Source organism: Petaurus breviceps, unplaced genomic scaffold (assembly GCF_028583685.1).
Source record: "Petaurus breviceps papuanus isolate PSGF00001 unplaced genomic scaffold, PetGlider_PUasm1.0 90808, whole genome shotgun sequence".
NCBI lineage: Eukaryota > Metazoa > Chordata > Mammalia > Diprotodontia > Petauridae > Petaurus > Petaurus breviceps.
Window position 1 is genome coordinate 17678278 of NW_027187349.1, and position 6000 is coordinate 17684277.

A 6000-nucleotide genomic window follows, 5' to 3' on the forward strand; every position below is an offset into this window, starting at 1 on the left:
CTCTAGGCCTCCCAGCCCACTGACCCTCCCTTGCGCTGGCTTCTCCTCTCTGCGCCCACACCTGTTGAACGGTCCCAAGAACAGCTGCTTCTCCATCCTATTGGCTTCGAAGTCCCAGAGGAATAAACCAAAGCAGCTTCCTGCAGCTCCCACCAGCTTGGCCTGTGGGCTGTAGCCGCCTGACACTGGGGCCACCCTAAATGAAGGGGTTCTAGGCTCCCAGTTATACATAGTCCTCCCACATAGAATTCATCCAGGATATAAACTCAGAATATGTTAAACTGGTCTTTCCCTAAGGGCTATTTTAAAGTACAGGGTGTCCCGAATTGTTAAGTTTTAATAACTTAAAATTTCACTAAGGCTTTTGGGATACCCTGCATATCTGGGTTTAGGACAGTAGATCCCAATAAATGGGTACATCCAGCTTTGGATGTGACATGGGAGGAAAGGAAGTATGTCCAGGGTGGGGTGTTGACTAGGAGTTAGATTGACATTGAAATCACTGAGTCTCAACAGTTGAATGGAACTTGGTCAAGGATTTAGCCAGTCCAACCCCTTACCTTAGCATCCGTTCATAACATTCCATTGAAGGCATGTGACTTCAAGTGAGCAGAACCCCACTACCATATGAATCAGCTCATTACATTTTTGAAGAATTCTTATTATTAAGAATTTTTACTTTATAATGAGAGAATCTACTCTGAATCTTGCATCCATTACTACTTCCTTCTGGGGTCAAATAGAGAAATTCTAATAATCCATCTTCTCAAATGGCAGCTTTCAGACACTCAAAGAAAGCTGTCCCATTTCCCTTAGTCTTCCCTTCTCTTACCCCTTCTCCAGGTGAAAATAACCAGTTTTTCCATCAATTTTCATATGACAAAGTTTTGAGTTCTGTTCTCTTTTCCGGGAGGGGACAAATTCCAGGTTGACAATGATTTCCCGAAAACATTAAGTCAAAAACTGAGTAAAATCCAATACACTGGTTTTACAGGTTGAAAAACAGTGAGACTCTTATTTCCTTTGATTTAGGCACTAAATTTCACCATGAGGGGTATGAGAGGGGTTGGTACACAGTGGGATGATCGATGGCCTGTAGAGAGACCTAGATTTTGCATCCCAGCTCCAATACTGAATGTCCATGAACAAGTCACTTGATCTTTTCATTTTAAGGGCTGAATTAAAGGGCTTCTGTGCTCTCTGCCCACTGAGATTTATATGATTTTTACAATGCTTCCTAAGAGTGTATTAGGGTTTTTTGGGGCCACTATGTTTCAGTAATGACCCCAATGGAGTTTGCAGTCTAATAAAACTGGGGGGCCTTTTTTCCCCCACATGCATTATTTGTCCATTTCCCCCCATCATATATTTCTTTGTTTGGTTATGTGAACTTAAATGTAGGCCTTTATATTTATCCCTATCATTTCACCGAAGTTAAGATTGAGCTTCATTCTAGCTTCTCAAGATCTTTGGCTCCTGACTCTGGTTATATAACATATTGGCTATCCCTTCTAGCTTCATGTGATTCAGAAATTTGATAAGTATCCCACTGATGTCTTCACCAAAGTCATCAATTTTTGTTTTTAAAAAGGACCAAGATTACATCACAGAAGCATCCACTAGTCACCATACTTCAGACTGAAGGAGGAGGGAGTTCTCACTTATAAGAACCTGTGTCCCCCCAAATTCTGCTACCTCTGCTTTGTAGGGACTCTGGGCATGAAGACCGGAAATACTAAGAACTCCATCGAGATCTGCTTCTTCATCTTCTTTTCCTTTTCTTGTTCTTCTTTTCTTTTTCTTGTCCTTCTTATTCTTCCTTCTTCCTGTTTTCTTTGTTCCCCACCCTTGTTCTTGTCCTCCACACTCAGAAGAGGGCAGCATTCACCCCATTCAGGAGTGCTGGAACAGGTGTAGCCCCTCATCCCTGGTCCACGACATTGAGGTTGCTATTATGAGTAGACCAAGAAGCACTGAAAACTATTGAAAAAATATCCTGGAATGGGAAGCAACCAATGGGTACACCTGGAGGAATAGAGTAATCAAATAAGTCCAAAGAGAGGGGAGTAAGGAGGTATGGGGGGCAGAATTTCTTAACCACAAAGATTATGAGAATACCTAGCAAAATGAAACAAGAATACAAAAATGGAATAGCTAGAAAATGGCAGGAAGTGAGGCCCTCAAACAAATACTTGGAAATCTTACCCAAGAACTGAATATGTTAAAAATTTGATTGAGGGGCGGCTAGGTGGTGCAGTGAGTAAAGCACCGGCCCTGCAGTTGGGAGGACCCCAGTTCTGTTCCGGCCAGAGACACTTAACACCCACACAAAAAAACTAGCCGTGTAACCTTGGGCAAGTTACTTAACCCCAATTGCCCTCCAAAAGGCAAAAAGAAAAAAATTTGATTGAGTCAAACAGAAAACAACTCAATGAGACAACAAGAAATACAAAAACAAAATTGAAAAATTGAAAAATGAGAAAATGTAAGAAATAAAATATTGAAAACAAGTGGCCTGAAAATTGACCAAGGAGAGACAATTTAAGAAGTTCTATCTGAAAATCATAACAGCAACAATAACAAAAAGTTTGGAAATGGTATTTTAAGAAACCAAAAACAGCCCAGAACTCTTAGAACTAAAGTGCAAAATGTAAACTGAAAGAATCTGACAGTAATAGAATCAGATTATCCCTCATCTCCTCACAACAGGTTGATGGGTCATTCTACTGTCTCTTTACGATCCATTTCACCCTCCATCTAGCTATTCAACTGACCTTTCTGAAGCTTAATTCTAATCCTGTTCAATCAAAACTTCTGTTGTCTCCAAGATCAAAACCAAAATGCTCTGTTTGACTTTTAAAGACTTTTCTAACCTGACCCTCTCCTACCTTTCCAATCTTCTGACATGTCACAGCCTCACAGCCATTTTTGATCCAGCAGGCACAGGTAGAAACCAAGCCTCCTGACTCTAGGCATTTTTTCCTGGCTGTTCTCCAGGCCTGCAACTCGATCCCTCCTTATCTCTTGTCTCCTGGCTTTCCAAGCTCCCTTCAAGTAGGAGTTAAAATCAATCAATCAAAATCTCAAATTATCTCGAGCTGACCCACTACATATCTTGTTTATACATAATTGTTTACATATAATCTCCTCCATTAGACTGTGAGTTCCTCGAAAGCTGAGATAGTTGCCTGTCTTTCTTTGTATCCCACTGTTTAACACAGTGCCTGGCCTAAAGCAGACACTTAATAAACGGGTGTGGATTCGAGTCAACCCAACCAGCATTAATTAATCAGCAAGGCCCCAGGTGGGGTGGGTGGAGAGAGCACTTTACAATTTGACCACCCGGTGGCAATACTGTCAAATGACCATCCATGTGGTCTTGTCAGAGATACTCCATATGTTTCAATGGGGCAGGAATAACTGGATCGGAGGAGGGCAATGCTGCAATTTTCAAAAGGGGGGAAGGGAACAGGATCTTCAAACTATATGCCGGTGAGTTTCACTTCAACTTCTAGAAAAGTTCTAGAAAGGTGAGGAATTCTAGAATGGAACAGAAAAGGGCAGTGATTACAGAGAACCAGCATGACTCCATCGAGAACAGATTATGCCAGACTAATTTCATTTCCCTTTTGGTCATAATCACCATAGTACAGCATCTTATTTTGTACAGCATCTTTATGGATTTGGTACAGCATCTTATTTCACATAAGTGAATGGAAACAAAATAAAAAATGTGCATTGTGTGAATATAGCCAGTCAAGAATCAGTGTGTGTGTGTGTGTGTGTGTGTGTGTGTGTGTGTAGAGGTCTATAATGACCATGGGAGGAGGGCCAAGATAGACAGTCTACAGTTACAACATGGTCAAGTCCTCAGGCCATCCACATCCACCTACTTTTCCCATCGAATCAGGGAAAGTTCCTAGACACTTTGTAATGAAGTAGGTGGGCAAGACTGAAAATCAAGTGAACGACAACAAAGCTTAAGAGACAGGACACGTTTTTGACCATGCCTCCCCAGACAGAGGCCAGCAGGAAAGGGCTGAAGCTTAAATAAGACCCCATGAGAGATGGAGACAGGGCAGCAATTGCTAGGGACTCAGTCCGAATTCTTCTCCAAATCACATTCCCTGGTCCCTGGGAAGAAGAAAAAATAATGCATCTGGCCCATAGTAAATGCTAAGAGCGGGATTATATTGTTGTATTTCTTAGGTCAGTGAGGGTTACAGGGTCAACAGATGTGAGCTACTACAGCACCCGTGACACCTGCGATGGGGTAGAGATTAGAAGGTCTCAAACTGCCATCTCTCCCTACTCTGGCCAAAGGTCTGCCCCAATGGCTTTACTGAGCTGTCCTCACGTGGTTCCCAGTCACTACTTTTCTGAGACTACACCTGACTGCTTTGATCCCGTTTGGTGGCAGGAGGATAGGATGGATGGTTCCCACATTCCCTCTCCGCTACTAGGCTCACAATTGCTACAGAGCCAGAGAACAGATTCTGCCTTTTGGCAGGTTGCCCCTACAGACACAGAGCCATGTGTTAATAATGCCTCAGCCTTCACTTGCATTAAGCCCTTCTGTTAGGAATAGCTGGAAAAGGAGGTTCACAGTTCCTTTATTTCCCACTTACTCCTCACCTCTCTCTTAGGGAAGCTGCCAGAAATTCCATCCAGAAGAACAGAAAAGCCTTTTCCCAGGCTGCCTTCCCCACCCCACCCCACCCCACCCCATCCCAGGCCTGGAAGGCACTCCTTCCTCCATCATCCACCTCTACCTCTGCAGAGCTCAGCTCAAATGCCACCTCACTCATGCAGCCTTTCCTGACCCCCTCAGCTTTGAGGGCCTCCCTGAACCAGAAAGTCATGTATTTTGTATGGAATTCTTTTGTGGCTATTTACTGCTGTACATGTTGTCTCCCCCTACGGAAATTCATGCACCTCAGGGCATGGGGCATTTCATTTTTGTCTCTGCGTCCAGAAGAACGACCACAGTGCCTGGCACATGGTGGGTATTCAATGAATGCTGGTTGATGGACCCAGGGACTGATTGAGTGACAACTGGCCACTCCAGTAAGTACCACGGGTCCAGGGCCCCGAGCAAACAAAGGCCAAGGCCGGAGCGCAGCTTCTTGTCTCTTCTAAACAGGAACAAAGACAGTGCCCACACCTCCAGTTGGCCCTCCTGCCTTTGCTCATTGGTTTCTGCCTGGCTTTGCCTAGCATGACCTACCTGTGCCAGTCACAAAGCCAGGGGATGAGTTCATATGACAGTATGGCATTGGAGAGATTCTCCATTCTGTTTTCTGGACACAACTAAGCTGCCTGTGCAAAGGACTGTTCAAGGAGATCTGCTACTCATCTACCTGCAAGGAAAAGCACTCTGCAGGGGAGGGGACACTCTGAGGGCTCAGTCCTGCCAGACCCCTAACCCTCTTTGACTAACTGGCTTGCAAGCAGAGACACACTTAGGAGTTGCTGTTTATTTTCCACAATTCATTCCAAGACCATCTTTCTGTACAGAAACAACAGAACTATTTCACAGAAGAAGCCATATGAAAATACAGGTAACAAAACATATATATATCCATGAGAACAGGAGGTAGGAAGACCCGTGCGGGCAATGTTTGTCTGGGGAAGGAGGGGAAGGTTAAGGGAGAGAAGTCCAATGTTCGGAGGGCTCATTTCCAGGACCCGCTGAGAACAGGCGTCCCCAGGAAAGCATCTGGGGCAAAGGCCTAAGAGGCCAGAAGAGAAAGGACCAAAGTCCGGAGGGAAGAAGCAGGGCATGCTCCGAGAAAAGGCCTTAGAGCCCAGCCCCAGCCCCCCCCCCCCCATGGGAGGGGCGGCTCAATCCACCTCTTGGATGGTGGGCCCCGGGGTGGGGTTGGCCTGTCGGGCCTGGGCCCCACAGCTGCTGCGCGCGGCAGGTGCCCCGGGGGCCGGGCAGAGCAGGGCAATATCGATGGGGTGGCTCAGGCGCTCCAGCTCCTTCTGCTGGTGCTC